We start from the raw sequence: 12,606 nt of genomic DNA, 5'->3' as shown, positions 1-12,606 counted from the left end.
CTGCCTTCCTTCTGATGGCTCCATTTTATACCCATTCAGACACATAAACGCACCTCTGTATCTCTGTGAATTAAACATGTACATTCACACATCTACATGTATGGGTACATATTTAAAATAGTTGTTTGTGCATCGTCTCCTTAATCAGACCGAGCTCCTGGAGAGTAGGACTATGGGAACAGCGGTTCTCAGAGAGAGGGGCACTAGGCCTCAAGTCAGGACGGCCCCGGTTCAGAAAGAGTCCCAGGTACTTAGCATAGTTCCTGGCACAGAGCGGGCACTTTAATGTTTGGTGATGCTTGAGGATTTTTAAAATAATGGGGAAATATCTGTCAAGCACCCCTTGTTTCTTTGGCTTTTCCTCATGTGAGAAGTCTTTTCTTTTTTGTTTGTTTTTACCATTTGGATTCCACTTTTCTGGATGCTCTCCAGTTTGTCACTGTCCTTCCTAAAATGTGCCCTCAGGAACTGTAATCATTCTGAGCTGCAGATCACACCAATATTTTGACTTGGAAGGAAGGAAGGCAGTGTTGCCTAATTAAATGAACTGGGCACGTTTACATTAATGGATGTGCTAAGAACATGTCGTCTTAATGGGTCCAGGAAACTTGGTAATAAAAATGGCAATTTTGAAGCCTTTCTACAAAGCACTGGTATATCCTGATAAAGAAAATTACATCAGGGAGAAGAGGGGAAACGATTAACTCTAAATGACTGAGTTATGGTTAAAAGGCTTTTAAAACTTTTATTGTCCTTATTTATATCATGTTCTAATGGTAAAGAAGCCATACTTGTTCCATTTGGTGTCAGTGGGAGACAAGGATTTGTGAGGCACTTTTAGGGTAAGTTGGTGTGTCGGCAAGTTCTAGCTGCTCTCTGGGAAGTCGAAAGCTATTTCAATTCCCTAATCATCAAAAAAGGGGACACAGGAATTTTTAGAACTCCTCCACTAGGAGACTTTAGCAAGGGAATAGATCCTGCAGGTGGCCTTCCACTGGAGCCATGCTATGAGCCTTGATCATCAAGGCAGGACACACCTTTCATCTCAGCAGATCATTCAGATCTTCATCATTTCACCTACTCATAATCAACAGAAAAAATTTCTATCCTGTGGCAGGGAAGATGATCTAGGTTTTAGCCTCAGGAGATGACAAATTGAAACTACCCCCAAATAATGGGGGGAAGCAGAAAGGGTCCTTTTACAACAGCTGAGAGCCTGAGAAACACAAGACAAAAGTTATGATGTAAAGATTAAAGGAATTTTGTGCTTTGATGCACCATTTTGGGGCTGTTTCTCTGTGCCATATTTTCAGACCCTGCTCTCAGGTCTGACCTACAGGGCCCAGAAAATAGGCCAGCTACACTGAGATCCTTTTTCCTCCAATCCTTTTGCTACATACAGGTATCTAATTAACTGCTAATCATGAACCAAACATTAAATACATATCTTCTTCATCTCTGGTTATTAAATAAAAACAGTACTGTAAAAACTACTTTGCAAATATATTTGCTGATAGGACAAAATGACCTCAAGTATGATCCCATTACCTTTTAAGAGGGATGGGAGATTCAACCTGAGGAACAAAGAAGGAAGTATGTAGAGCTCTGTGTTGCTGCATAAGGGCTTCTTTAACAAGTTTTAATTAAAAAAAGATGTATAAAACATAAAGACCAAAAAACACATAAGAGAAACCTGAAAGTGAACTGAAGCTGTAAGAATAATCAATAAAGCAAAAATGGATGACTTATGAAAAGGATTTAAAGGGAGAAAATTTCATCTATGGAAATTCAGTAAGTGGCTGTCCAAAAGTCATTGCCATTAAAAAACATACTGTCTAAATACTTTTTTTTATCTACTTGCCCATGTTCCAGTTAAACTATACTTCTTGCTATACTCTGAACATATCCTTGACCCTAGAACAAACTATCTTCTTCTATCCTCCATTTCCACCTACTGAAATTATGCCTAACCTTGCCTTCTCTTCCCTAATAGACTCAACTAAAAATTACATCTCCAAAATGCTATCTTACAGTATTTTTTTGCCTCTTCTCTACTTGTTTTGTTCATCTGGATCCCATTTTTTCTGCCAGACTTTAAATTCAATGAGGGCAGAGAATCCCATATTCATTATTGTATCTTCTTTTGGCAACTACCACAATGCCTTGAACAGTCTTGTGTCTTAAATATTGAAAGAACAAATTACAAAATGATTATATTGATTTCAATGTTTTTTTTCTAAAACTTGAGTTTCCTGTTAAAAATTATTATATTAAAGGGTTAATTTATGTAGTGGATGGAGGGGCATGGTAGAAGGTAGAAGGAATGCATTTCTTTCCTAATGGAAATCCTCAACAAAAAGATATCTATGAATGGTGTGATACTTTAGGACAGCTGAAGCTATATCCCAAAACAGATACTGGCTTGGTGATCCCAGGTAAGTCTTTCCAAGTCTTTTTCTCATCAATAAAATACAATACTATAGAGTGATTTAAAAAAAAATGAATGCTCTGCATAATTTTCTATTCAGAAACGTGGTTATATATAAACATGTTGTGGGTATCAAATTATAGAGTAATCCTTAACATTTCTCAATTATCTTTCAGCTATTTTCTTTACAAGTTGACTCTGACATCATATATAACCTAGTTACTGAATAATAACTTTTGCCAAGTGTTCAATTCTTTTGGAATCACCTCATTCTTGATTTGTCTTTTAAACTTGTGGTGAAAAATTTTTTATTAACTGCTTTTCCATTGCTCGCACTGGGAATTACTCATTTAAAATATAGCTGAGCACCTATGGTTATATATCAGCTACTGTCTTAGGAGTGCTGGAAATTAAAAAAAATAAAACTCAATCAGATACAATTATCATGGATGCCAATAACCTAGACAGTATGTGACAAATACTCTAAAAGAGGAATAAATTAAAATTACAGAAGTTCAGGAAAAATCACATTGTATAAAATATGCCCCTTAAACATTTTGATGTCGAAGAGACTTCGGACTTTTAGAACCACCTCGTCTTCTAAATAAAGAAAGTGAAGCCCAAGTAGGCAGAATACACTGCCCAGCATCAAACTTGGGTTCTCCGACTTCTTATTTAGCACCTTTCAATGAACCATGATGTTTCCTGTCTAGATCTATTTCCTCATCTTTAAAATGAAAAGGATAATATTTCAGCTCTAATCATTGTGATTCTATATCTTTTACTTGGTGCAATTAGGAAACTGCTTACACAAATTAGGACAGAGGAGGGATGCTCATTGCTCTGGCTTCCCAGCCAACACCCAAAAGAAAGCAAAGTCCTTAGGGACTTGACTTGCACTTCTCAAATAATGAAGGCAAGTGAAGGGGGATTTAAAGGAATTTCGTCATCTTTGAAAGAACAGCTCATTTTAGGCTCTCAAATAAACTTTTGGAGTCTAATGCACTCTGTGCCAGTGGGGGCTTGGCAGAGAGTACAATGACAGAGACATACTATGTCTCTGAGATAAAGCAAAAACAATCGATGTGATTATCATAACACTGAATTTGGATGAGATAGCTCATGGAGCAAAGAAATAGCATACCTTTCACTGTCCACAAAAACTGTTATCTTTCAATTTCTAAAGGAGAAACAGTGGTCCTGAAGATTATGATTTCATTAGTTTTTCAAGTGGAAAACACAAAGCAATGTACCAAACTTTGGAGAATATAAAATTATTCACTGTTCAAAGAATTCTTAAGAGTTGAGTAAAAGGGGAAGATCACTTGGCTATTAAAGAAGAAAATAAGCTCATATGGAGCCACACCCATTACAAATCACTCTTATCTCTTTTCTCATTCACTCTAACATAATTCAAATGGCTACAGTTTTAGGATCTAGCTGACATGAACTTTTACACAGAGTAAGACTTTTAAGAAGGGACTTGAAAAAATCCATAAGGTGGAGATGAAGAGGGGAGGAGAGTATATGAGAGACTGTCAGTGAAAAGGAAGAAAGGGGAGATGGTGTCTTTGATGAGAACAGTATGGAGGCTGGTGTATCACTGAATCACAGCCTATGTGAGGGAAGAAAAGAGTAAGAAGATGGAAAGACATCAGGGGGACTAGTTATAACTATCCAACTTGCTATCAGTCAAAGGCCTTGAAAGAGAAAAGTGTCCAAACACAAATATATAAGTATTTGTTTCCAAGTAAAATACAAGCATTTACAAAATTCAGCATTTTACATTAATCAATCAATAAACGTTTTTAAAGTACATTCTTTATGCTAGATACTTTGCTAGGTAATAGAGACACATAAAGTGCAAAAATAGTTACTGCTCTCAAGTAGATTGCAATTTAATGGGGGTGACAGCATGCAAACAAATATAAACAAAACAAGCTATATTCAAGATAAATAGGAAATATTTAACCGAGGGAAGGCACTGGAATGAAGAGGAATTGAAGAAGTCTTTCAATATTTATTGACTCTCCCAATCAAACCACAATATTCCCATAGTTATATACTGTGATTCAATACTTCAGAAATCTATAATTTCATCAGTGGTTTCTCTTTACTGATACTGATACTGATACAAGAAAGCTATTACTGCCTTTGCATAAGTCTTGGAATCTAAGCTTCCACTCATGCCCTGATAATAGAGTTATCACTTTTATCACTCACCTAATGTTTAATAAGTGCTTACTATATGCTAGACACTATACCAGTAGCCAAGATAGATGTATAAAGAATAAAATGATCCCTACTCTAAATGAGTTGTCTAATTGGGCAGAAAAGTACAAATATATAAAAATAGCTAAATAGAAAATAGTTTGGGAAGGAGGACACTGACGGATAGGAGCATCAAGGAAGGTCTTGTACAGAATATGGCACTTGAACTGGCTCTAGAGCCCAATATCTAACTAGAACACTACCTATCTGCCTTATCAGTAGGCTACTACAGTAACCTAAGCAAGAAGTGATGAGGGCCTGAGCATGGTGAGGAGGGATCAGATGCAAAAGATGGCAAAAATGGCAAGATCTGAAAACTGATTATCTATGTGGGGTGAGAGGGAGTAAAAAGTTATCAATGCTGCCAATGTCATGACTGGTGATACTAGAAAAAGGGTGGTGCCTTTGACAGAAAAAGGGAAATCTGGAACAAGGAGCATTTATGGGAAAACATGAATTCATCTACAAAAGAGAAAGATCAAATCAACAACTAGAAAACAAACAAATTTTAAAACTCAAGTTCAAAGTAGATTTTTTTTAAACTGGAGATGAAAATGAAAAAAAGACTATTAAATTAGTAAATAAAATTAGGAGCTAAGTTTTTTTAAGGAAAAAAAAACAGTAGAAAAGATGAACCATTACCAAATTATCAGAATCAAAAAGGTAAATTTACAATTAAAAAATAAAGGAAATTATTAGAAACTACTAACTCAATTAAATATCAGTAAAACTGACAACCTAAATTAATGGATGAATAGTTATGAAATTATAGAATTCCAGACTAAACAAAGTAAGAAACGGAGGTCTTAAATAACCCAATCTCATGAAAAAAAAACTGGAAAGCCATAATTGAGCCCCCAAAGGAAAAAAAATCCATGAGACAAGATAGGTTTACAAATAAATCCTATTAAATATTCAAAATATTCTTAATTCCATAATTTTATAAATTGTTTGAAAAAAATGGAAAAGAAAATGTCCTGCCAAATTACTTCTATGATACAAAGAGATCTTGATACCTACACCAGGGAGAGTAAAATGAGATTAAAAGACAACTACTGATGAACGTTGCTATTAAACAATAATGCAAATATTTAAAATGACTATTAGCAAAAAGACCACAAAAATGTCATAAAGATATTTAGCCAAGTCAAATATACCACAGTGAAAGTAAATTGTTTCTTCTTGATTACTCACTCTCCAGTATTGTATCAACGACACTTCTAGTCCTGCTTCCATTTAAAATCTTACTCTGCCTGAGATCAAGTCTCTTAACAAAAAGCCCTCTTGTAAAGTGCCTCTTTCAAAGTCAATTCTTCCTAAAATCAATGGGACATAAGCCAAGGAGAGAGCTCAAAGTGTCCTGGGTTCCAGCCTCATGGCAAGTCTTTTATCTAAACCCACACCCAGGAGCACTGTGACTGACCTCTGAGACAGTTGTCAGCAGTGCTCTCCCAATACCACCGCAAGAAAACCTACCTAAGTCCAAAAGCCAAGTCTTTCATGAAGTTTTCCCCAATTCCCACTGCCAGAAGTGATTTTCTCCTTTCTTGGAAGCCTCTTAACACATCGTTTAACATTAACTGGCACATTTATATCAGGAATACATAGGTTAATTCAGTATTTAAGGATCAACAAAATTGACTATATTAATAACAATAAAAACCATAGGTTTTTACTAATAGATGCAGAAAAACTTTTAATAAGATTCAATACCCATTCCTATTTTGACATGATAAATATATTTAAAACCAAGATACAAAATTATATGGAATGGAGATAAATTAAGAGCCCTTTTGTAAAAGTTCAGGAACAAAGCAAAGATGCCCATTGTCATAGTGATATTGATAGGATATTAAAAATATTTAGTTACAGGAAGAGGACAAAAAAAGAAAAGAAGTTGAGGGAATAAGCATATGCAAAGAAAAAAACAAAATTATCATTTTCTTGTTTGCAGATAACAAGATAGTTTACTTAGAGAACTCTAGATTTCACTAAAAATTAATTGCAACATCAGCAAAGTTGCAGATCCTAAGATAAATCCATCCAACAAAACCCAGCAAAAAATAAAAATTCCAATTAAAATAACATCAAAATGTATAAATCACCAGAGAGCCTACTTGCCAAACATACACAGGAAGTATATGAATACAAAATGCTATTTATGGAAATACAAACCTAAATAACTGAAGAATTAATTGCTCATGTGCATGCTGAGTCAATAAATTAAAAAATGTTTAAATTTACTCATTCTGTGCTATATCAAGCAAACTACCAAAGAATAATTTCATAGAGTGGGGAAAAGACAATAAAACTAGAGGAACAGAAAAATAATGAAAAGAAGATGGGAAAAAATGGGTCTAGTAGTACCAGATCTCAGATTTGTAAGACAAATTCTATTTAAGAAATTTAAAGAAATTAAAGAAAAATAAAGAAGAAATTTAAGAAATAAAAGCCAAATTGACCAATATCTAACACCCTATTCCAAGATAAGATTGAAATGGATTCAAGATGTAGGTATAATGGGTATAATTACAAGCAAATTAGGAGATCAAGGGATAGTCTACTTCCCTGATCGATGTAGAAAGGAGGAATTTATGGTCAAAGAAGAATTAGAGAACATTCTGAAATTCAAAATGGATAATTTTGATTATAAATTATTATTATTAAAATTAAATTTAAAAGGTTTTGCACAAACAAAACCAATGTAGAAGGGAAGCAGAAAGCTGGGAAAAATCTTTACATCCAGTGTTTCCTCATTTCTAAAATATATAGAAAATTGACTCAAATTTACAAGGCATACCCCAATTGATAAATGGTCAGAGGAAAAGAATAGTTTTCAGATGAAGAAATTCAAGCCATCTATATAGTCTCAGGAAAAAATGCTCTAAACACCACTGACTAGAGAAATTCAAATTAAGACAACTTTGAGGTGTACTCTTTCACACCTCTCAGATTGGCTAAGATGAGAGGAAAAGATAACAAATGTTGGAGGGGATGTGGGAAAACTGGGACATTGCTGGTGGAGTTGTGAAATGATCCAACCATTCTGGAGAGCGATTTGGAACCATGGCCAAAAGGCTATCAAACTCTGCATTACTGTTTCATAAGAAAAGATGAGGCTGATTTCAGAAAGGCCTGGAGAGACTTACCTTAACTGATGCTAAGTGAAGTGAGCAGAATCAAAGGAGCACTGTACACAGCAACAAGAAGATAATGTAATGATCAAGTGTGATGGATGTGGCTCTTTCCAGAATGAGGTGATTCAGGCAATTTCCAATAGACTTGTAATGAAAAGAGCCATCTACATCCAGAGAGAGAGGACTATAGGGACTGAATGGGAGTTACAACTCCTATCTTATTTTGAAAAATAAAGTTATTAGTATAAAGAAACTAAAATCATTGCAGCTAAACTTAGAAGGAAAGCACATAAAAGAGCATTGGTAGGATAGGAAATCTCTGTACCAAGATCTTCTGATTTTCATGACAAATAGGGAACTGATTCAAATGTATAAGAATAAGAGCTAAGAATATGAACACTTTTCAAAAAAAGAAATCCAATGTCAACTGACATAGAAAATGCTCCAAACCACTAATAATTAAAAGAAATGGAAATGAAAACAACTCTGATATTTTACCTCATACCCAGCTGGCTATCAAAGTTGGCAAAAAAGATAAAGAAAAAAATTTAGAGGGGCTGTGAGGATAAAATTAACCCACTGTTGGTGACCTGTGAATCAGTTTGGTCATTCTGAAAGGCAATTAAAAATTATAACCCCCCTCCAAGAGAAACTGTGTCTGCTCTTTGACCCAGAGATATACCACTACTAGGTCTAAGCCTTAAAGAGATCAAAGCAAGAAAAAAAAAACAGGGCCCATAATACAAAAAAAAAAATACATGTATGTGTGTCTATATAGACACATACACACATACATACTATACATACACAGTGTTTGGCCCAGGGTAAGAGTTTAATGCTTGATGAGAATTGTTGACATAAATAAAATATCATCCTATAAAGATAATGAAGGTGACAGTTTCAGAGAAACCTGGGAAAACTTATATGAGCTGACAGTATGAACTGAACAACAGGATTAATTTACACAGTTAAAATAATATTAGGGGGAAAACTTTGAAAGATTTAAAAACTCAGATCGTTATAATAAACAACCATGATTTTAGAGCACCTATGATTAAACATGGTACCCACAAATCCTGAGAGAATTAATGGACTCAAAGATTCAAATATGTATGTATGAGGTCCAAGTGTTCAGAAAGTAATTAACTGATGATGCAAGACTGAAGTCCAGCAGGGACTGGATATTTAGATCTAGCAGTCATTTGCATAGTGGAAAATAGAACAGAAGGAGACCAATGAAGTTTCCAAGAGAAAAAGTACAGAAGACAGGGGGATACAGATTAGAATGGGGAATATCCAGCAAGTGGGCATGATATGGATGAGCCAGCAAGGGAGACCAAGCAAGACCAGTCAAATCATACGTGTATAATGTTATGTATGGGAGCCACCTGCTAGTGGCTGCTGGGAATCTAATTTTGACCAGGATCTATTCTGCTGGAATAGATCCTTTCATGTGAGAGGATGATAACAACATAAGGAGACTGGGAGGCAGGTGCATTCTCTGACCTCTCTCCTCTGGCCTCCGATTTATTTCATTCCAATCCACAAGCAACATCTGGGTCAGTAAAGGCTGATTTGCCTTTAATTCCTTCAAGTATGTTATGATTCACCGCTGTGGGGGCACTCTGAGAAACGACCTGCCCCTTGATGGTGCAGTCCCCTTTAACCTTTATAGGCTTTCTGGGTTTCGCACTTGGGTGTGGTCTTTAATAACGTAAGATAGATGTGCATAGGTCTTCCAGCTGCTCAATGAATCCAATCCCCTTGCTGACAGGATCAGACTTAGAGGGGATGCCATATTTTCAATGCCACAACTTATTCTCTAGAAGATCTAGATCTTCTTGTTTACAAATTTAGGGCTTTTCCCACCAGGATATGTTGTCCACATCAGATTCACTTATATGTATAAATACACATGGTGGTTTAGTGGAAGGAGTCCTGGACTTGGAGCAATCTGGCAACCTGATTTTACATTTTTGATTCATCACTCATAAGATGTGACCTCTCAAAGCAGCAGTTCCCTCATCTGTGAAATAATACAAGCATTACCTTTGTAAAGGTCAAATGGCAGTGTATATATTTAGTTTTAGGAAATGCTTATCAGATACCAGTTATACAGGGGCAAGATGAGACATGGTAGAGAGCTGGTTTGGGAGTCAGGAGACCAAGTGTTTGAAGCCAGGGATCAGAAAGCCAAGTCATTTAACCTATTATCCTCAGTTTCCTCATCTATAAATGGGGGAAATGGTAATAGCTACTTTCACAAGCCTGATAGGCTCAAAGGAAGTAACACGTGTAAAACATTCAAAAGCAACGTCAATTTAAGCTGTTAATACTGTGTACATTAAATGCCGATATGCAACAGATCTATAATTTTGTAGGTATGAGAATGCCCTCAATTCAGATGAGTGTCATGTAAATGTCATTTACCACAATCACCGAGATGAGCTTGGGTGATGCAGAGATTAAATGACAGGACTTCCTGAGGCATCCAAATGGGAAGTGAATGGCTTTGGGTTATTCAGCTATTATGTGTCAAAAGTAAGAACAGAACCAGATGTTCTTGAATTTAAGCCCAGTGTTTTATCTACTAGGTAATGCTGCTTTTATCTAGACTATAAAATCACAGATAAACCAAAAATGTGTGTGTGCACATACATATATATAACAGAATATAAGCTAAAATATTAGTTTTTAATCTATACAGTGGCCCAGTTTAAATTTTTTCCCCCTAAATAGTGAGCTAATTACATGCCACAATGTAATTCCAATCTTAATCACAGAATGTTGACTGATTAAAAACAAAACAAAACAAAGCCCACAATACTCACATTCATTTTAGCATAAAGTCTTTTGTATTTTAAACAAACTTTATTATCCAGAACCATCGAGGAAATAAGGTATTACACATAAATAATTTTAAGTACCAAAACTAGTTTTATTTTGATGGAAATTACATAATGCCCTGCCCTTTTTAAGCAGGGCGGAAAAAACATAATTTGACCTATTCAGATGCATCTGGCTCAATATAACCATTAATTACTACACTGTGCTACATGCAATATAATAATTTCCTCACAGGCTATTGAGAGGATTGTCCCTCTCTGCAGGGTGCCAGTGTACCTATTACTGAAAGGTAAATAGAAAGAAGTGTAAAAAAGTCAAGGTGGGGGTCTACTACCTGCTTATTGGCAAAGAAATTGAAGAACCAAACTGGTCTGAACCACATATAAAGAATAAAATAGCTTGGAGGTGGCACTCACTGAGTAAATCACATGAGCTTTGGCACATAATCTTTTTGATGTTTACTTTATTACCTGGAGGTTCTTGTTTCTTAACATTAACTCTTAGTACTATATAGAGATGCTGGTAGTTTTTGTCTCTTCTATCTCGCTATTTTTCAAAAACTATTGGTTTCTAAGTAGGGCATCATGTCACTTGCGAATAAGGATAATTTTGTCTTCTTTCAAATATTTATTCTTAATTTTGTTCTAATCATTTCTAAAGCTATGTTGATTAAGAGTAAGGTGTGTGGGAATACTTGTTTACACCCTTGTTTGTACTGGGAATTCCATTTCAAATAATACGAACATAACTTTTAGATAAAGTTGACTTTAGACTATTTTAACCTACAATTTTAATTTAACCTAAATTTTTAAAGATGCATTTTCCTGATACTTTAAGAAAAGTGTCTTCCCACAGAAACTCTATTTCACTATGTGGAAATGCTAGGAATTCGCTGAGAAAAAAAAAAAAATGTTTCCCCTGAGCTTCATGTGTTAAATAGCTTACATAGTTATGCATCAAAAGTAGAACTGGTTTTATCAATGGAAATAACACCAGAGATGAATATTATCCTCCCTCTTTGCTATGGCTCTCCCAGGATCCCTCAGCTTTTCCATTTGACTTTCAGTCCAAACTTCTTAAGTGTGTTATTTCCCTCTATTGGGATATAAGCTTCTTAAAAACAAAGCTTGTTTTTTTATTTGTATCTCTCATTTATTAGCACAACAGTAAGCATTTAATAATTTTTCCCATTCACTCATCCACCATACTTGACTGCTGTCCCATTTATAACAGTGAGAAATAAGGTGATCCTTAGAAGCAAAAGAATATCTGGATCAACTGACTTCTCAGTCTACTGTAACCTAAAGATTGCAGAATAGCAGGTTTAGAAAAGCAGGTTTTGCAAGAACATCATCTGTAACACTTTTCCCAAGGCACAGACTAAAAATGGGAGGAATATCATTTCCTCTGTTTTCACAAAATTTTGATACCCAGGGGTGAATTTAAATTACAGGGTTCTTCAGAATTCTGTCTCAAGTGATCCTCTCTGATCTATAGCCCATACCATGCAGAACACTTCAGAAATTCAAGGCCCAGTTCTGGCTCTTGTATGGATTAACTATGCTTGTTACCTGGACCACAAACTGAGGTACAGAGACCCCCCACTACTCGGCCATGGGCTCAAAAAAAAAAAAACAAGGTGTGAATATATGCAAAAGGACACTATTTTCAGAAGACTTCAAAAGGCATAAAAATCTTAAGTTTGTCTATGAACAAAATGTTCCATTCTAATAATAAACCTTCTCTGCATTGCCAAAGTTCGCATCTTAAAGACTCAAGTGCCAGCATTTCCTCTGTGAGGACCCGTCCTGGATATTCACAATAAGAAGGGGATGCCAAGAGCCTACTGAGAGCTATGGCTTCACATGTTTAAAGGGGAAAAGAGAACATTAACACTGTTTTCACTTCCATGATAAGACAGGC

This window comes from Sarcophilus harrisii, chromosome 4 (assembly GCF_902635505.1).
Source record: "Sarcophilus harrisii chromosome 4, mSarHar1.11, whole genome shotgun sequence".
In the NCBI taxonomy this organism is placed as follows: Eukaryota; Metazoa; Chordata; class Mammalia; order Dasyuromorphia; family Dasyuridae; genus Sarcophilus; species Sarcophilus harrisii.
This window is presented reverse-complemented; position numbering follows the sequence as displayed.